Here is a 22,321-nt window from a genome sequence, read left to right as displayed (position 1 = left end):
AGTTACTAAGGACTGGGCAAGAGGAGATGTGGTGACTATGGGCAACAGGTACAAAGTTACAATTAGAGAGGAAGAATCAGTTCTGGTTCCCTACTGTACAGTAGGGCAACTGTAGTCAACAATAACTTTGTATATCTCAAATAGCTAGAAAAGAGGATTTTGCTTGTTTCTACCATAAAGAAGTAGTGGACATCCAAAGTACTCTCACTGGATAATTACAGTGTATACATATATCACAATACCACATAATCTTCATAAACATGCATGAATATGTCTCAATTAAAAATAAACATAATAAAAATGCACAACAAAATAACACAGGCTTTGATTAACACATCATAGAGTAGAATAAAAACACAAAGGAATTATTATTCATTTTTTTTTATTGAGAAAAGTTTTTAGGGGAATCGGAATAGATATACTGATTGGGGGAGGAAAGGGAAGAGATTCCATGCACAAGGAGCAGATTAGCAATTCAGTAAAGTATGAAACAGCAGTCTGCTTTTAATAGAATCCTGTGTAATTACCTGGGGGATTCGAGTGCAGGTGTGCTAAGAAATATAAATGTAGTCAAATAGTACGGGCTTTCTCAGAAAGATTCCTTGAGTGAAACTACTTTAAAACTAACTTGGATTATTACAATTATCTTCTAAAAAATCTATGTATACCTACACACTGTAAATAACTAAAGAATGAGAAAAAAAATAAAACTAAACTAGTTTTTTCAAGTGAAAATAATTCCTTACAAATGAAAATAAACATATATATTTAGGTATCTAGACTTTAAAGAAAGTCAAGATCTAGTCTATACCACGAAATTATATTTTTGATCTGATGTAAGCTAATTTACAACCTTCATTTTCATCCTTAGGATGAAAATAAATAAAAATTGAATTGTCTTAATCATCACATTAGTGGCCTTATTTTGATTCCTTTAGTTGTTCATATGTGAACATGACAATTTTTCTTTTTTTTTTTTTGCAAGCCCCATCCAATTGCTGGGGTTTACACCTATTAAATTATTCTTTTCTTCTCAGTTCCTCTACATTACAAGCACACCTGTATGTGGCTAATTCTCCAAGTATGAAACAGTCAAAGTAGGGATTGATTTGGTAACTATTATTTACTGTTAAGACACTATTGGAGGTTTGGAAAAATATTAGAAAAGTTAAGAGATTAAAGCATTCTCCTCACAAATTTATGCTGACTAATACAAAGTTATTTTGGTTCATGACCTTGAGCAAAAACATTATCCTTATATAAACACTAAACATTAATATGGGACAGTTCTGAATAGCCTATCAAAAAACTGATTTCACCAATAACAGAGATATGGTCAAGTAAGTTCAAGCTTTCTGGTCTTTAATGTGACAATAATTTAATACACTTATTTAATAAAGGACTCTTATCCAGAATATGCAAGGAACTGGTATAGAGATAAGAAGAAGATGGTTAACCCAGTACGAACATAAAACAAAGATTAAACAAACACATTACCAGAAAGGATAATAAAATTAAACCAGTTTGCCATCGAGATATCTGTATGCCCTTGTTCATTGCACCGTTATTCACAATATCTAAGAAATGAAAGCAATCTAGGTGTCAATCATCAGATGAATGGAAATAAAAAAAGTTTATACACAATGAAATATATTCAGCCTTAAAAAGAGAAATCCTGACATTTGCAATAATAGTGATGAACGTGTAAGACATTATGCTAAATGAAATAAACTAGGTAGAGAAAGAAAACACAGCATGATCTCACTTATATGTGGAATCTAAAAAACTGGAATTCATAAAAGTAGGGAGTAGATGGTGGTTACCAGGAGCTCTGATGTGGGAGAACAGGAGACATTGGTCGAAGGATGCAGTTTCAGTTAGATAGCAGAAATAAGTTCTGGAGAGCTATTGTACAGCATGGTAACTATAGTTAATAATAATACATTGTATATTCTAAAATTGCTAAAAGAGTAGATTTTAAAGTTTATACCACATAGAAAATAATAAGTATGTAAGGTGATAAGTAGCTTGATGTAATCATTTTACAATGTATCTACATATTTCAATACATATTACATACTGTAAATATACACAAAAATATAATTTAAAAATTAAGACAAATAATTATTTTTTATTTATTTATTTTATTTATTGATTTTTTTGAGATGGAGTCTCGCTCTTGTTACCCAGGCTGGAGTGCAATAGCGTGACCTCAGCTCACTGCAACCTTTGCCTCCCAGGTTCAAGCGATTCTCCTGACTCAGCCTCCCAAGCAGCTGAGATTACAGGCACCCACCACCACACCTGGCTACTGTTTGCATTTTTAGTAGAGGCGGGGTTTCACTATGTTGGCCAGTCTGGTCTTGAACTCCTGACAGGTGATTCACCTGCCTCGGCCTCCCAAAGTGCTGGGATTAGAAGCGTGAGCCCCCACGCACATCCTAATACAAATAATTTAAAAGATTATTTGAAATTTCAAAACCTATTTAATATTAAAAATAAGTTGATATATCTAATAGGCCCTTGATATGACATTATATCTCTTCTAAATAAAAGAGTGTTTTTCTGTGCCTCAATAATTACATGAGCTTCTCATCCTAGTCTTTTACATGATTTTATATGAAATATCTTCTCTCATTATTGTGTCATCCTTGTTGTGGACTAGCAAGCTGAATTCTAAAGCGGTGAAAAAATTAGAGTCCCTGTAGACCCAGTTTTTGTACAGGATCAGCACACTGGCTCAATTATGTGAAAAGACTGTAACGGTACGTTGTTGTTGCTTAGTGGAACAAAGCATAGCCTTCTCTGTTTATTGATTTTCAGACAAATAGCACGTACCAATTCAAAAGTTGCATTCCTAATGCCAGGAGATGTGCTGATTTGCTTTTCTAAAGAAAACTAAACCTAGAATAGAAACTGTAATGGGAGTCACCACCTGAGTAAGGCTTTAATAATTCATTGTCATTGTGCTAAATCAATCAATCTTCATTAATTGTAAAGCTGGCAAGTAAATGAAGATTTGATAAGATTCACCCACTGTTAATATTTCATCTTTGCTGATGGTATTTAACTTTATAATTACTTCAGGTATGTTGTATTGTTTTTGCTTTCTTCTTTGACAGAGAAAGATAATTTTGTAAGCTTTTCTTGAACAGTATAGCCCTTCCCTTGGGAGTCAAGTTATCAATGTAACTGATTTTCCTGCCATTAAACTCTGGAACTGAGAGAAGATCTGTTCTCAACGATCTACCATGAAGCAAATTTCATAAAAATAAATACTGCATTTATGTCCTGGCACTATACTTCTCATTTTGATGAGTAGAAGTGTTGTTATGTTTCTCCAGGAAAATACACAAACTCAGAGCCAGAGCATAATAACATCCAGATTGTCTGAGACCCTCCGTTTTCTATTGCATAGCTACTTTGGTGAATGATACAAAGGAGACACATTTAGGGTGAGCTAGAACAGCAATTTACATGTTGAACTTATAATGTTTGTAGGGGTTTTCTTCAAGAGAAAAGCCTCTATTTCTTTGAATGATCTTTGATGTGAATTGACTCTGGCCTCGTTGTATGACTGACATTGGCTCTGTATCCTGGGGCTCAAATCTTCCTTCTATTTGCCTTCAGAACCTCTTTTTACCTTTTTTTTTTTATTTTTTTTTTATTTTTTTTATTTTTTAACTTTGCTGGCCTCCTTATCTATTTTGTTCCTTAAAAATGTCGTGAATATATAGCTACTATCAAGATTCCTGTTGGTGAATCCATTTTGATTGTCGTTTCCTTCCAAAACTGGCCTTTGAAATTGTTCTGCTCCTTTCCCTCTGCTATAAACAACATGTGGATACATGCTTTGGAATCTTGGGATCCATGTCAATTGCAACACCCTGTGAAACATTTTCAGACTACCAAAAACATCTAAACTACATAGCTTTTTAAAGACACAGGTCCTCACTTTAGTGTCTATTTCTTAGTGCCTTAATAAAAGAAGTATCTCCTATGTTTTTTTTTGTTGTGGTTATTTTCAGGGATATTATTTAAGGGGTATGAATGATATCTCATAATATCTGTCTATGTTTATATCTCCCTACTTTTGATTTATCCTAATACATTATAAGAAATTATTTCTTATATTTCACCTTCATTTATCATAGGACACAATTGACTACGGATTTCAACTAACAAACGAAGCAAACAGTTACAGATACCCCAGCTGCTTGACCTGGTAAATTGAGTTCAGAACCTCTAGTAAGTAGCATCTATATTATAACTTCAATCCAGTTAAACTTTTGTTCTTCCCTTATTGATCTGGCAAATACATGTGTTCCTCATGTATATTCATAACATTTTTGCTAATATAAATTGCCGCTTACATAACTTTTGTAAGAACATTTTTGCTCCTAGTGTTTACATTGTAATTTCACAATTGCTCAGGTTTGTACTGAAGAAAAGGAAGAGTGTTTGAAGTTGGGAAGTAGGGTGGCGTAGTTTTTCTTGCAAAGTAACTCTCACCAATAAGTAATTATGGAATCTTCAAGTAATTTGGAATAGGCTTACCACACATTTCCTCCTAAATAAACATTCAAGTTTTCAAGGTTCAACTTTTCCAGTTGTTGCCTTTAACATTCACATTAAAGACATGGCAGGGGAATGAATTCAACAGACTTTATAATTTAGTCACTTAAAAGAATACAGTTCCGCTTGATTTTGTAAGCAGTAACCAAAAGACACTGGATTTCAGTCCGTCCTTTGAATTTGTCAAGCCATTCACCTTCTTCATTTCATGCTTTCTAGAGTACTTGTTATTTATCTCTTTCATTTTCTTCCATAGCAATGATTAGTTCACACATCAACTGCTCAGCTTCAACAGGTACTTCACTCCAGTGAGCCAGGTAATAATTTGAATACTAATAATATATCAATAACTTTAATGTAGCATTAATTCTGTTTGATATTGTTCTGAGTTCTTGACACATATTAACTCATATGAGCTTTGCAATTGCCATTGAATTGGTTATTCTTCCCACTTTACAGTGAAGAAACTGAAGCGCTGATCAGTAAATTAACTTGTTCCTGGTGCACAGCTAGTAAGTGAATCCAAAAATCTGTGTTTTTAATCCACAGAATCTGTCACCTGAGCCTTGAGTAATTGCTTTATATTGATTTCAAATTTCTGGGTTAGGTGTATCTTAGGTTATGTGCATTTATCCTGTTTTCAGACACTAGGTAGCTCCCAAAATCGCCAGTTATTTCCATAATGACTGACATTGACATCCATAACGTATTCTAACATTATTTGAAAAACAGTACCTTAGAAAAATTTTTGACAAAAATTTTTAAACAAGTATTTTGGATGCAGACTAATTAAACATAGCCCAAATCTTTGACATTATTTCTAAGAAATTCATGATTACCAGAATGCTTACACTAAATATTCAGATTCATTCAAATACTTGATCACATTTGGATAAAATTATCTGAATAATTGGCACAAACATTAATATTTAATTAGAACATCTCTTAAATATATTGTATATTATATAACTTCCTCATAGACAAATATTCATTTTTCATTTTTAATATAACCATAATGGCTAGAATATAAAGTTCTTAGGAAGTTAGGAAACATGAGTGTAAAGTTTTGAATAATTTTAAGGTCAATCCTAGAAAATAATGCAATGAGATAATTATTTTGTTATTGTCAGATATGCAAAACAACTTTATGTGTAATTTCTTTTGGGGACTACTATATTTCTATGCATTAAAAATATGATTGTAGTTTGGAAATTGTATTGAATTATCTTTCTATACCTCTAAGTGTCTGAAGAATATATTATTTCAATTTTATAAAGTAATCTTGTAATTTTAGTAATCATTATCTAAAGTAAGGTATGAATAAGCATTTATTTTGAGTCATATATTCAAAAATAGGTACATGTACAAGTTAGCTTTATTCAAAATTTTCAGGTAACTGAAAATTGCAGGCTTTAGAACTGAAAATCACTAGTCTGTATATTGTAAAATATTTGGCAAACAATGTATCTTTTTCCAGAAAATGTTGGTACACTGTTACTCTGATACATATTATTAACAAAAACTAAATATGTATTCCTTCATTATGCCATATTGCTACGTAGTGCTTCATATGTATCACATTATAAAACATTGGTGGGCTTAATTCATATAGCATTTTGGAATTAGTCAATCTGCAAATGTTCATTTAGTCTTTGACATATTCAACACAATCTTCGGCTTCATAAACAACCACCAGAGCAGTGGAATATACAATTCTTGTCCTTACACTCGAAGTGAGGAGGCTTGCTTCTCCTCTCAAACTGATTTTTTGGTCAATAATTATGTAAGTAAATTTGATGTTTTATGTTTGAAGATATGCTAATGTGTTTCTTTTTAATTTTATCTCATTAAACTAAGAAAGACAGAAACTACATTTTCTTCCATGTGAAAAACAATTTGATTATTGACTTACATAAAGGGTACAGATTGTGTCTATTTGTGGTATTTAGTCTGGGCCTATGTGGAAAACCAGTGGGGTGGATGAGACAGAAATCTATTTTTATTTACAGGGACAGGGACAGGAGAGAGTAGTGTGAAGTTCCTTCAATATGATAATACTAAGATATGCCACAACACTGAGTTTGAAAATACAATAAAAATCACCAGAAAGTGAAAATAATTCTGAGTGAAACATAAGACATGTCCCCTTCATTTAGCTTTAATTTTTGAGTTGAAATGAAAGGCATAAGACTAAACTTTAAAGAGCAGGGAATTAAAGAGCTAGTTCAATAAAGACATTTTCAAGAATTTAGAGCAAAAGGAACACTATTTGGGAAACTCTAATAGCATTTTTTGCGACATACGATTATAGAACTGGCTCTTTCTGAACTTTTTGTTTTCTTAATTTGGTTGTTCTCAAACCACAATGATAAGCTATTTTGAGGCTCGATTACTTTATAGTGTCTTTACCATGTTTCCATCAGTCAGCATAAGTTTCTGTTCCTTTTTGATTCATCTCCCCTGAGTCTGCCATTTGATAAATATGTGATTATGTATTCCTGTGTGTACACATGAAGGTACATGTGTACTTTTATTTTTTATGGCTTAAACTTTTTCTTTATTTTCTGTAATATGAATGTGATATCCCAGGAGTTTGTACAAAGTACTGATCACTGGATAAGAGGTTAATTTCCAGGTAAATAGGTGTGGGGAATAGCTAGAAGAGATCTATATTGTTATGTAGTTATGTCATCTGTACTTGCACTGGTTAAGATCCAAGAACACTAAAATTCTATCTGTACACGTTATTTTTGTCACTGCCACTCACCCACAAAAATCTCCCTACAAATTAGAAAATCCCTTCCTCAGGAAAGGATTTTTAGATATAAATTTATTTCTTTATCTATAATAATAATAACATACAGTTGTTATCTATACATTATAAAATCTATTTAATAAATAAAATAATAAAAAGTTTGTATTTTAATCAAGATATTTAAGAACTCAATTTTAATGAATTTGTTATAAAATGGTTACACACCTTACTTTCATGAAATAAAATTTTATGACATTATATGTAAGAATAGTTGTTGTATTTAATAGACTATCTCATATCACCACCTAACCAAGTATTAGAATTAGGAATATCGTACATTTATAATTAGTATAATTTTATTTTCTCAATTTTATATAAACTTTGTTCTGTAACATTATTAGTCATGTATGTTTTATATTTATATTTCAATTTAGATTGAAATGTCATTGTCATTATAATAAGCATTTATTTTCTTTATGCTGACTATGAATATGTGATAAGTGCTGTTGATCTTTGCAACCTCTTATATTCTTTTTATTTATATTTTCCATTGCCAGTTCATTTATGACATTGAAAAATACTAGGCCAGGCACAGTGGCTGATGCCTGTAATCCCAGCTCTTTGAGAGGCCGAGGTGGGTAGATCACTTGAGGTCAGGAGTTCGAGACTAGCCTGGCCAACATGGTAAAACCCTGTCTCTATTAAAAATACAAAAATTAACTGGGCATGGTGGTGCGTGCCTGTAGTCCCAGCTACTCGGGTGGTAAAAGTGAGAGAATCACTTGAACCTAAGAGGCAGAGGTTGCAATGAGCAGACATTGAGCCACTGCACTTCAGCCTGGATGACAGAGTGAGACTGTGTCAAAAAAAAAAAAAAAAGAAAGAAAAATAATAAATTATTAAAAGTAGAATAAATAATTAGCATCTATCTTTTTTCCACCATTTTAAAATATAGATAAACAAATGAGTTTTAAACAACTTCCTATTTGATATGTTTTTGGGGAAAGATTAAATATTTTAGTGCATAGAAAGTTTTTAACTAGAGTGCATAGTGTTTAATATTCAAATTACAACACAAATAATGATTGTTATAAACTTCATTTGGTTAAAAAAAGTCCTAAGATTTTCTTTCTTCCTGTGTGTGCTTTAAAGAAATTCTATTATGGCTGACCTGATAGTGGAAGTTAAAATTAAACAGTGTTCCATAAGTCTTCATTCTTCCGAAATAAATAGAGCTGAAGTATTTTTATTTACTTATATTTCTTTCGTTCTACTTTAATTATACAATAATTAAAGTTCTCCCAACTTTAAATTAATTTTCTCCAAAAATTATGCAATAATCAAATATATTTTTCTTTTCTTGTGTGTGATGTTTTCTCATTTTCTATTTTCTGATAATGATAATCTATTTTAAACAAAGTTTTTCTGTCACATAGGAGGAAAATATAAAACAATATATTAGAATAGATAACATTTTAACTTAATATAAAATGTGTTTAAATTGTAAAATAATGTATTCAATTACATAATCAACAAAAATTAGATTTTTATAGTATAATTATATAATTATGGAAATCTCAATTATTATTTTTGGTGAATTATTCATGGGAAATATCTATTACCTTTTTTTGTATCATAATTAATGTTTCAGTAGGTTTAAAATAGTAAATGAATCATATCATTCTGGTAAACAAACATGTCATAATGAAGTGCAAATACAATGTGACAAATATATTTAGTGCACTAATGTAATGAATAATCTGAACATTTAGAAAAGTATCTCCTTGCTTATTTTAAATGTTGCATAATCAACAAAGGAATTTTGATTTTAAATTCATTTTTTAATGATCCTGAAATAACAATAGCAACACTTTTCTATTTCAGAAAATTATGTCAACATACTGATCTATTAACACCAGATAGTTTATTCTCATCTGCTGAAATTTTCTTGTTATGTATCTATAATTTTCTCATGATTAAGCATAATATTATATTGATTTAAAGACATTTAAACAATACATATTTAAACTATGAGAACTGTACCCCTTAGATGCTGCATTCTTCACAGTACATAGTCTGATAATAATCTGCACAATTCATTCTTAATTACATTATTTAACCATCATAAAAATCAATTTAAATATTTAGGAATTTGAGGCATGGAAAGGGTAGGTATTTCTCCCAACTAAACAGAATTAATTAGAAACATATTTAAAGAGCTTTAAATCCAAATAAAAATTAATATGTTAACTATCAAACTAAAAGAGAAAAAATCTATATAATTTTTAGTAGATGTGAGCTTCAGAAAGTGGATTAATAAGTACATATATTTATCTGATCAAGTATCTTCATATATATTTGAGAAAGTTTAAACACACACGTATGTACACATATACATAGATGTACAGTGCAGACTTTCATTGGTACCCACAAAGAACAGTATCTTCTGTCATTCACTCGTCTATGTAGTTCCTTATCACACAGATCCTGGGCTTGTCCAAGAGATGTGTTTGGCTACTGAAACATTAGCAAGTCTCGTGAAAGCATTTGATATAAACACATATTGAGGCTTACAACCTTGGAAAGCTCTCTCTGAAGGCCAGGCAACATGCTGTAAAAAAGTTCAGATTTAGCCGGGCGCGGTGGCTCAAGCCTGTAATCCCAGCACTTTGGGAGGCCGAGACGGGCGGATCACGAGGTCAGGAGATCGAGACCATCCTGGCTAACACGGTGAAATCCCGTCTCTACTAAAAAATTAAAAAAAAAAAAAAAAAAAAAAAAAAAAAAAAACTAGCCGGGCGAGGTGGCGGGCGCCTGTAGTCCCAGCTACTGGGGAGGCTGAGGCAGGAGAATGGCGTTAACCTGGGAGGCGGAGCTTGCAGTGAGCTGAGATCCGGCCACTGCACTCCAGCCTGGGCGGCAGAGTGAGACTCCGTCTCAAAATAAAAAAAACAAAACAAAACAAAACAAAAAAAGTTCAGATTCAATTATTAAATGTGAGCAGCTAAAGAGGGAGAGGGCCCAGAAGAAGAGAGGTCATCTTGGACGTTCTTGACCCCACAGAGCTCCTATCTGGATGCAGCTGTGTAAGTGACCTCAGCTAGTCCATATGGAGTGGAGGAACTGCACAGCTAAGCCTGGTGAACCATAGCATTTGAGAGCAATAAATCATTCTTGTTTTAAAACGTTACGTTTTTGAGTCCTTTGTAACCCAGAAGTAAGTAACTGAATTACACACACGAAAAAAAAGTTTCCTCCTAGTGGAATTTTCCAGGTGCTTATTTGGGGGAATTACCTTCTCTGAGCTTGTTCAGTGGAAGATGCAGAAATATCTTCCTCAACAGGATTCATTTAATATGCCTACTAATGGATTTTGTATCTAGTCTATAATGCTTTATTGCCCCTTGGAGACTTGTTTAGAAATGAGAAGTCCTGCTGGGCTTCCATAGTTAACTTTTTTTTTTTTTTTTTTTTTTTTTTTTAAAGCATGTGGCTGTAAATAGCAGGAAAGAGTAAAGCAGCAGTGTGGTGAGAGTCTTAAGGCATTTTCAAACAATCCCTAAGTAATTTCTCACAGAGATCCGAATGAAATCCAGGTTTTCAGAGGTGTTAAACTGATTAAAGCTTCATCAAACTCTTAAAAGGAAAAAAGAGACTATAAATCTAAAGAAATGGAGAGTTAATGCATGGATTATATGTATTTTTTGACTTAAAGTGAGTTGAAAGTTATTTTCTAGATTAGGAATTTAAAAAAAAACCTTTTTCTGGACTTTGAAGAAAAAGAATTGTGCTTTGTGGCATCTAAAACAAACATAGGAGTCTAACGTACATTTTATACATCTTTTTAAGAGTTTTAAAAATCTGCTTTGATTTACATATTTTAGGTAAAATATAGAAAATCAATAAATGTTGACTGAGCGCAGAGAAAACACCACAGCTTATTTGCAGGAATACTGCATATGGCATGCTAATATCATTCTTGAACCACAAGTTCTGCATAGGAGACCAGAATGTGATGCTGTCATCTCACATGGAAAAAATCTCCTGTGATCATTTCCTGAAGCTTACTATGATCTTCTCTTAGGAAAGTATAAAAATCTTTTTGAAACGCTTTATTCTACAATCAATGAAAATTAGGTGAAGCTACAGAAGCCAGCAATTACTCTAAGATTAGAAAATTGTTTAAGAAGACCAATTGTCTTTTGTCTTCTTCTGAAGGGTCTGACTACCCTCCTCCAAAGAATTTCTCTACTAATTTGTGGAGCCCTGAAACAAACATACATTAATGCAAAACCTACTACTCCGAATGGTGGTGTTATCACTTAATCATCATATATGTGGAGTAGATAGTATTGATCAGAGTGCATATGTGATATAGAAAAATGGTAAATGAATAAGATCTAATAGAAACCAGAGGTTAAAATTAGTACATTTCAGAGATATTGTGAAAGAATAAGAGAGAGGTCTTTCAGATAGAGAGAAGCAAAACAAGATTAAGCATACCTGTGGATTTGTTTGATAACATAAAGCGCAAGAACAATAATAGCCAAGAGCACAGAAGGTCAAAGCCACTTACTCAAATATTCTTCTCCAATTTGGCTTAGTAATAATTCACTTATATTGAGATAACATTATAATAACAAATTTTACATGCAAACAAACTATAGTAATTATATAGTCTAATTAGGTCTATTATGGAAGTGTCTATAGAGGTGTTTGACAGATTTATGCTACAGACAGAAAATGAGGTCGCAACAAGAAATGTGATACATACAAAGGGTTGATGAGGTTTTAAGCACTTCTGGTTTGTGTATCTCTCAAGTATTTGGTTGAATTCAGTATTAAACAATAGCTATACTGTATTGGTATCACAATAGCTATACTGAATTGCCTGTTCTTACAATATTACTGCTGTTAGGAACAAAACACCACACACTGAGATAACTGATTTAGCAGGGAAAAATGTTAATCCTCCTAATGTCCTGTGAAGAATGTAGAATTTATAATAATCTAGGCACCTTGCTGTTAACATTACATTCAAAATGCCTTTTCCACAGGCAGTTTGACAGAACAAAAGAGAAAGTCAACATTATGTTATAAATAGCAATAATTTTATAGTGGCAAAACTTCATATCTACCAGACATTGGATTCATAAAGTTTTCCATTCTGTAGAAGGGGGACAAAATGCCTATATTATACATACTTTAAAAAAATAAACAGGGTAAATCTAGAAGGATGCTGTGGAAACAGCATTGTTTAAATCTCTCCAAATTCTCAAATGAAAATGGACAGAACACTAGAAAAAAAAAAAAAAAAAAAACCATGAAACACATTTACAACAAAGCTAAGTAACATTGTTGTAAGGCAGATACACCTGACAGCAATAACTGAAGTATACCCTGTGAATGACCCTGTATGGTAGATGCACTTGAGTGTATATTTGGAGTTAAGAGCTAAGGAATCTGATACTAGCCAACTTGGAGATTCATTCCTTAACTAGGAGGAATATCTAAACCCCTGTCCCTTCTGGTGGAATGTGGGCCATACAGGCTACCTAGGTTCTTTGTTTGGTGGGGGGGGTAGATGAAGGTTGCCAGGTGTAGGTCGTTAGGGCGAGGGTGCTAAGTGAACATACCAAATAAACTGCATGTATTTTGAAAGCAATTGCTGTTCTCCTACCCAGTCCACCACCACTGGGCTGTAAGTTTCTCCTGTCCATCCTGCCACTCCTGGACCATCTCTGTATGTAATGTTCTGGCTAATAAAATCCTATGTCTTGTTTGCTGACTCCAGACCTCTTCTTTAGCCTCTTGAACCTGGTGCCACCCCTGTTGAGGTTAATAGGGGTCAAGCACAACAAATGTATCCACACACACAAAAAAAACCCAAATAAGCAGATGGATGTAAACCTCCAACAGCCACATAAATTACATGATACCAGTACAATGTGGGAGGAAGAAAGAAGCAATATGGCAACATGTGTTGGATCTGAAAAAAGAAAGTTTTCAAAGTAGCCAAAGGGGGTTCACTAGAAAGCACAGAAGGCTAATTTGAAAATGGAAGTTAAAATTGAGAGCAGTTCCCACTTTAATATGGACAAGGTAAGAGGACTGCAACAAGAAGGATGAGAACTTCATATTCTCAAGGAAATAGCTTGATTGCCATTTAAATATATAATACAGGCATGAAGCAATGGTCTCTATCATTAATTTAATTAACTCTTCATGAGAATAGATCAAATAATTTCCATTATCCTATTTGGGTTGATTGAATTATATAGGTAGAGTACAGACAGAGAACATTATGTTAGATAGTTACTTAAAAGTACTAGTCTGTCAAGATGGGTTCTAATTTAATTCTAGACTAAAAACCAATAAGAAAATCCTTAAGTGGTATCTTCAAGTTAACACTTACAAAATATTGTCAAATGTGTCATCAAAATAAGTTGTATGAATAAATCATGCTATATTGTTAGAACATAATTTAGCTGTATAATAACAGAGTTAAGAAATGTCAATTCTATAACCTTCCAAGATAGAGCAACAATTTAGTGATCAATTTGCTATTTTTCTGTTTATATTTGGCCTAAATGGATCAGCCAAGCATCAGAATGTATTAAACAATATGCCAAAAAAAAAAAAGAAAAAAAAAAGAAAAAAACAGACTTACACATAGACTTGGAAATCACAGAACTGAATATGCTCTCATGTTTTGATAATTTATATGGAAAATTATAAAAACAAAAAAGTAGAGTCATACTAGCACATAATGTGCCCTTATTTCTTATTTCTTCTCACATACTAACCTACACCATTTTCTGGATTGATGCGAGTACTGAAGAAGTCATGATCTGGAGACAACAAAACATTTGTTGTATCTTCCACACTTTTCTAAAAAATGTAATACAAATTTTGGCTGGGCACGGTGACTCACTCCTGTAATCCCAGCATTTTGAGAGGTTGAGGCAGGTGGATGACTTGAAGTCAGAATTTGGAGACTAGCCTGACCAACATGGGGAAACCCCTTCTCTACCTAAAATACAAAAATTAGCTGGGCATGATGGTGCATGCCTGTAGTCCCAACTACTCAGAAGGCTGAGGCAGGAGGATTGCTTGAACCAGGAAGCCGGAGGTTGTAGTAAGCCAGGAGCATGCCACTGAACTTCAGCCTGGGCAACAGGAGAGAAACCCTGCCAAAAAAAAAAAAAAAAAAAAAAGTTTTGAAAATTTTGATTTAATTTTGGCCAAGAGTAGCCATTATTATATTACCTCCTGAAATGCTTTTCCTCAAGTCATACACATTAAAGCATCTATAATCTTTATAATCTATAAAGAACTTTGCTGAATAAATAAAAGTCTGAAGTAGATGTTACTATTGATAAGAAATTGGAACATATTCAATAGAATGGCTAATGCAATGGTCAATCAGGAATATGTATTAAATGTAAACCAGATAGAGATATTAAAAAGGAAATACTACAAATACAGTGGTAAACAAAGAAATCTTTACCTTTTTGAGCTTACATTTAGCTGGATGAGATAAAGAAAATAAAAATATATAAGTTAGCCAGAGAAGATTACCCTGAAAGGTGACATTTGACTGGAGTTCTGAGTAAAGAAGTGTGACAAAAATAGTCGGTGGAAGAGAATTTAAGGCAAAAGAAACATAAGAACAAATTACCAAAGTCAGGTTCATGACTGACATTTTCTAGGTTTTGGAAAGACGCCAGTGTGGCTGCAGCATGATGAGCAAAGGAAAACTGATTGGTAGCAGAAGCCAAATCATATAGGGCCTGGTAAACTTTGGTAAATAATTTGGATTATACTCTTCAAAGCCATTAAACAGGGAGCATTGAAGATTTCAGCAGGAAATAATACAACTTGGTTTGTATTTTTAAAGTCTCTTTGTTTTGTAAAAAATTAATTTCAAGAGAAGGACCAAGTTTAGAAACAAAAGGACAGATTAAAAAACTACTGCAGGGGTGTCCTATCTTTTGGATTCCCTGGGCCACATTAGAAGAGCAAGAATTGTGTGTTTGGCCACACATAACATTCGCTAACATGAACAATGGATGATGAGCTAAAAAATTGCAAAAAAAAAAAAATAATAATGTTTGAAAAAACTTTACATATTTGTGTTGGGCCGCATTTAAAGCCATCCTGGGCTGCATGCAGCCCACAGGCCATAGGTTCAACAAGCTTGAACTACTGCAATGCTCTGGATGAGAGGATATGATGGCTTAAACTAGGCTGATAAGACAGAGGCAATAAAAGGTGGTTGGATTCTGGGTTTATTTTGAAAGTACAGTCTAAAACATTTGCTGTTTAAGTGGCAGGGCAGTGTGAGAAAAAAACTGAAGATAATTCTAAAGACTTTTGCCCTGAGTAACTCTGTAAATGGAAATATAATTTATTGAGTTGAAAAACATTAGGGTAAGATCATGGTTAGGGGGAAGAAAGAAAAAATTCAGCTTAGGACAGATATTCCTTGAGGTATCTATTTGACATTCAAGTAGCATATATAAAGGGATGATTTCAGTTTTTAACACTGAGGTTCAGAAATAAATGATTGTTGAAGATATATTTTGAGGAGTTATCAGTATATATTGGTGCTCAAAACCATGAGACAAGATTATGCTATCCAAGTATTTAGAGAAGTGGAAATTATGGAGGGAACTGGGTGGCACACAGGAATATACATGTCCAGAGGAAGAATGGCCAGGAAAAGAGACTGAACAACTTTTTAAGAATGAAGGATACTGGAAATGTGTACTGCCCAGAAAGTATATCAAGAAAAAAAATGATCTATGGTTTCAAGTATAGTTAGGAAACCAGCAAGATAATGATTAAAAACTAACCGTTGGATTTTGAAGCCTGGAGGTTTCCAGTGGAGGTTATCAGATTTGTTTTCGTGGAGTACTAGGAATGAAAGCTGAATTGGCATAGGTTTGGAAAACAGTGGGAGATGAGGAATAGAGTGGTATAAAAGTTCTCTTTCAGAAGGTATCTGAAAGGTGTAAGCCATGTCAAAGGATACTTTTTGAATAAGCAAGATCATATAACATGATTTATGCTAATGTGAAAGATCCCACAGGAAGGAGAAAAATTGTGTGTCTAGAGTGAAAGCAATTGCACAGGCAAAGCCCTTTATTAGGTGACAGTAGATGGCTTGTTATAGCTATTTTGTTACATCTCTAAAAGGTCATTTATCTACTCAGACAAATAACCTCATTCATCTCCTTTTTCTTTATGTCATTTAAGTGACTTTACTGCTCCTTTCCATTTCCTTGATCTTTAAATATTATAAGGCTTCAGAATTGTGTCTCTGGATGTTTCTAATTCACATCCTTAATGAATTTATGTAATCTCATAAACCAAACAACAGATTTATATCTTTAAGTAGCTATACAACATTTACACTTGTATATTTAATATGCATCTATAAAGTTAATGTCTTAATACTAACTTATGATCTGTCCATAAGCCTGTTATTTCACAAACTTTCTCACCTCAGAGCAGGACGAGTCCATCCTTCCAGAATCTCCTACCTAAAGAATTTACACTTTTCTTTTGTTCACACTTAGATTCTGTTTCTTCACACATTTTATTGATTTTAACATTAAAACATTTTCAGAATGTATGGGCAATTGTACTGCAGTTAATACTCAATATTTGAAATCCTTATGTTTATAAAGTCACTGTGAAACTGAATCACCAAGAACACTGAACCATTGCTACTCAAAGGAGGAGAGGGTTAGGTTCCTGCAAATTTCTAGTCATAAGATTTTCATCATCTGATCAATACATAATTTTGTTTTATGTGTGTTTCTGTTAAAAGAAAACTCATCTAATGTACAATATAGATCATTCACCCTGAACTCACAGCCAGCAGTATTACAAGTCACGTTTTCTGTAAGGCACATCTCAGTCTACTTGTGCTTAGAAACACCAGACAGCACATCAGCACTATTGCTGGGACCATTTTTAATAGTGAAATCACTACCAAAAAAAGCATAACAAAGTAAAAATCAGGGCACAAAATAGATTGTGAAAAGACATTTGTGTGCAGTGCCTTATTTGACTTTGTCTGGGAAAGTCTGTTTGTCAGATGACCCAAGATTTTTTGCTGCTCTGCACCTGCCGTGAATGACCAAGAACACACTGTATTGACTTTGGAGTTACAAATAAATTTTAGGGAGTTGGCTATGTTTTTAAACACAGAATCTGCAAATAATGAGGATCAATTGTACTAATATTTTCTATAATTTTTTTCTACTTTGTTTTTCCTTGTAGCAATCACTACTAGGCATACTATTTGGTTTCCTTATTTTTTTTCTTTTTGTTTATTATTTGTCTCAACATGAGAACATAGAGTTTTAAAAGTTCGCATATGCTGAATCCTCATCCTCTAGAGTAGGAACTGGCACATGAGAAGAACTTAATAAATGTTTATAAAATAAAAAGAATTTGAGACATATAGCCATAAATAGATGGTTATAAAAATGAGTCAATGATATAAAAATTTGTTGAAAATCATCTTTTAAGAGTTTATTTGTTTATATGGTTTAAAATTCAAGAAGTACAAAGTAATATACCAAACCCCCCCCCATGCTATAAATGAAATGCCAATTTTATCATATTTTACAATTTCACATAGAAGTGAGTCTGAACAAAGCAAATTAATAAAATATTCCAGAAAGGAAGCAATTCAATGAAATCATAGGCATTTGAACATAATAAAGTTCTTTGTGAAAAAAATGACCCCAACAAAAGATGAAAATACCGAAAAGATTAGAACTAAGAGCGTCTTTGCAGTACTCAGGAGAGGAGTGAAAAAGTAAAATAGAATAATTACATAAAATAAAAGCAGTGCTATTCTGGTGGTAGCTTGTATTGTCTAGGGAGAACTAATGGTTAGATTTTTAGTAATTATGTGAGCTGGTTTTTAAACACAGTCATTATTGCAAATTAAACTATGTATCTGCAATTGAATGAACTATGTTCAAATTACATTAAAACAGATTTTATTGTTTCTTTCTGGTGAGAAGATGATTTGTGTACTGTACAATGAAGCTCATTAAGGCAAAAAGACTCAATCAGATAATCCAGCTATTACCTCTTTACTCTTCTTCCTTTACCTGCCTCACATCAGAGTTTCCTACCAGGAAAAAGCATGCTATATAAAAAAGAGTATATTGTTTATTAAATTATCAAGAAGGGACGTGCTAACTCAGCAGGTCTTGGTTGCTCACACTTTGCACATTCCAAAGAAATGGTTGTCTTCAGTGTTGTCCCTTGGACAATCTCCAGGACAAATATCAGAATTTTTTATATATTTTGCCTGATATGACTGTTTTTGCATGCCTAAAGTCTTGAACTGCTGAGTTACATTTCTTCAAACGAAGGAACCCATTTAACAGCTCATAGTGTCTAACAATGAGCAAAAAGACATTACATTAAATGGACATATTGTGATTCATATCAGCCTCACAGTAACATGTTTTGTGTAAAATGGGGGAAGATAAAAGAATGAAGGACTGGCTTACACACGTTCATGAGTGTGAGGGGCACCGGGGGGAGTTTCTCTCTAGACAGATCCCTCTGCTTTTGCTGGGGAGGTAACTGGCTAAGAAAGTGTAATAGCCAAATGTATGTGTCAGTTTGGCTAGGCCATAGCACCCACATCTTAATCTGTTCAGGTTCCTATAACAAAATACCGTAGACTAGGTAGCTTACACACAACAGAAATGTTTTTCTCACAGTTCTGGCGGTTGGAAAGTCGAAGATCAAGGCACCAGCAGACTCAGTGTCTGGTGGAGGATCATTTCCTGATTCATAGAGAGTGCCTTTTCGCTGTGTCATCACATAGCAGAAGGAGCAAATGAGCTCCCCTGGGCTTATTTTATAAAGGCACTAATCCCAATGTTGAGGCCTCTATCTTCATAACCTAATCACCTCCCCAAAGACCCTACCTTCTAATATCATCACCTTGGAGGTTAAGGTTTTGACATATAAATTTAGGGGAAACACAAGCATTCTGACCATAGCAGCAGATATTTTGTCAAACATTATTCTATATATTTTTGTGAAAATATTTTTTTGGATGAGATTGACATTCAAATCGGTAGACAGTAAGTAAAGTAGATTGAGCTCCATAATGTGGGTGGGCCTCATCCAATTCATTGAATGCTTTATTTTAAAAAAAAGACTGACCTTCCCCTAGGAAGAGGGGATTCTGCCAGCAGATGACCTTCAGTTCAAGCTCAAACTGAATCTCTTCCCTGGGCCTCCATCCTGCTGCCCTCCCTGACAGATTTTGAACTTGCCAGTGTTCACAATCACATGAACCAATTTTGTACTTATAAATCTCTATTTTCATAAAAAAGGTATATATGTGTGTGCATGCACATATAAATATCTATACATGTATATGTATACCCGTGTGTGTGTGTGTGTGTGTGTGTGTGTGTGTGTGTATCCTATTGGTTCTGTTTCTTTGGAGTAATCTGAATAGTACACAGGGGATAAGAGATAATACAGGTATAAACATACAGTTCTTCCTTACATCATCTTATTTTTTTCCAATATGATGCCATAGGCTTAGGACCAGGTTTATAGCTGTGGGTATCAGAAGTAGGGATAATTTCTAAATAAGTAACACATCATTTTAATTCTTTGTACCAGAATTACAAAGAGCCTGGTTGTATGGAATATGCTTTCATCTGTTTGGCAAAATTTAGGTTGACAGTGAATAGTGAATGCTGCTGTATTGCCTGGTGGTTGGGATAGACCACTAGTTTTATGTCTGTATAACACAACTCTACATGAATGGGAATATATTATAGAACAAACTTTGGGTAGACTGGTATTGCTGCCAGCATTCTGAACCAGCTTAGTGACTTACCATAACATCCTTTCCAAATCTGGGAAATGTGGAGTCAAAATCAATGACAAGTTGTGAAAAACAGAGATAATAGCTGAGGGTAAAGGAATAAATATATCAGTTATAAAACAAGGGAGACCGATGCATCAAGAGAGAGTCAGAATAAAAGAATGATGTTATCTTTTAATACAATTATACCATATAACCCAAAGGATGAAGTCATATGTTTACTAAGAACAATCCTGCTTTTGCAACCTGACAAAGTAAAACGGAAGCCTATAAACCTGATTTACCTTTAACTCTGAGATACTTTTGTCACATAATATGATGACGAGTTGGGCCAATTATTAATAACTGAGTGTAACTCTAGAAATGTCCTAGTATCTTTTCTCTCTTACTTTTCAGGTTGTATCTACTAAAAAAGACATCATTTGGGAAGAAATTTCCAGGAACTACTCTCTAGTGGTCTGTTGAATCATGAAGTGCACAGCTCTCATCAGACTGATTACTGTGTAACTATAAACCTCAATGACCAAATGCTTAGAAACGTCCCTGTTTATAATGAATGAAATATAGCAGTGGCATTCCCAACATGTCACAATGTGCTATGCACACATATACATCACTCTTATTTTTAGTCTTAAACAGAATAGAAAAAAAGACAATGAATTTCTCATGGGAATAAAGCAATAGGTATCACATAGTGAATTCAAATTTTCCTGGAGAATATCCCTAGCCTGAGAGGTAAAAGGCTGTGTAGAGTAGTATAGCATACTCAGACTATATAAAATGTAGGTGTGACTTATTTAACTCTATTATGTGGAACCCAACATTTTTGGATACAAAATATATATTTTAACTCCATTCAGGCCACTAGCACATAATGGCAACAGTACTCATGGTGAATTAAACATTATCCCACAAGACAGAAAAGGGTTTCAGGGAAAATAAATACTGGTCTAGGTATTGTGGCACAAGCTAATTTTGCTTTTAATGAGAAATGACATTCAGAGGTAATAAAATTATTTATTAACTGGAAATAGCAGATTAGACTAAATTATCTTCTAGAAGGAAGGCAAGGCACAAAGATGGGAATTGGCCTGGAAAGATGATGGGACTTCAGTGAAGTGGATCAGGCTGATTCAACCAATACTGATGGATAATGCTAGGTTATACCTTTGAGAAAGAGCTTGTACCCTAAGCCCCTAAGCAAGGCTTCTTGACTACTGTAATACCAAGAAATCCACGGGCAATGGCTCTTCATCTTAGCTGCGGAGAGTCAAAGGTCGTATTTTTTAGGAATCATGCATCTCCAAATTTATGGAAGTTCTATGAAGATACTTGTTATTCACATTAATGCACTATGATTGTCATTGCCTGGAGAATAGGTCAAAATAAGACATATTCTATAACTATAATATTTTTAACAGGAATAGCAACTGTTCTGAACAGTTCTCTCATAAGTGGGAGATGGGCCCTTCTATATAGCAGTGCACAATGGAAACCAGTTTCAGCACAAGCCTTTGAACGAAGACTGGGAGGGTGGCTTTATCCTCAACCGACTTGAAATCTAGAAATAACCAAATCATGGTCAATTGTAATAACTACTACTCAAAAAATGTATGGTATTTGGACAAAGGTCAATTCTGTGGGAAAGCATAGGAAAAATGTATATGATCCTTACTGATTTGTTCTATAATAAAATTAAATTGTACTATGATCATACTACAATATAGTATACTACTGGCATTGTTGATAAGATTCAACTGTCTATGTAAATAAGATATGTTACTACTGATACTATTGATCAAATGGTGTTGAGGAACGTGTTCCCTTGCAACTCCACTGGAAGGGGACACCTGGAAGCATGAGCCTGGTTTCTCCTGGACTTTATTCACACAATGCTCTGTTTTCTTTCACTAATTTTAATCTGTAACAATAAACTATAATAATTGCAAGTTTGAGTATGACAGCTTTTTTGACCCCTGTGAGTTCTAGCAAAGTATTGAGCCTCAGCGTTATCTTAGGGATCCCAGACACAGATCCCTTTCCTGCCTTTTTAACCTCTGCAAGTGGGTTTCTCAAATGATGGTTTAACAATGCTTCCC

The 22,321-nt window shown here is 33.7% G+C and overlaps 1 long non-coding RNA gene across 1 annotated transcript in view; it reads left to right on the top strand.

The window, feature by feature from the left end:
- LOC139356753 (uncharacterized) overlaps positions 1 to 22,101 on the top strand; it is a 162,647-nt gene extending 140,546 nt beyond the window's left edge. The window contains exons 4-6 of the long non-coding RNA XR_011609146.1: positions 4,155 to 4,248; positions 4,832 to 4,892; positions 20,619 to 22,101. This is a non-coding gene — a long non-coding RNA (uncharacterized lncRNA). The remainder of the gene's footprint in view (positions 1 to 4,154; positions 4,249 to 4,831; positions 4,893 to 20,618) is intronic.
- The last annotated feature ends 220 nt before the right edge of the window (positions 22,102 to 22,321 follow it).

The sequence above is a fragment of the Macaca nemestrina genome, chromosome 1, assembly GCF_043159975.1.
Source record: "Macaca nemestrina isolate mMacNem1 chromosome 1, mMacNem.hap1, whole genome shotgun sequence".
In the NCBI taxonomy this organism is placed as follows: Eukaryota; Metazoa; Chordata; class Mammalia; order Primates; family Cercopithecidae; genus Macaca; species Macaca nemestrina.
The sequence above is the reverse complement of the archived record's forward strand: the minus strand, read 5'-3'. Positions and strand labels throughout refer to the sequence as shown.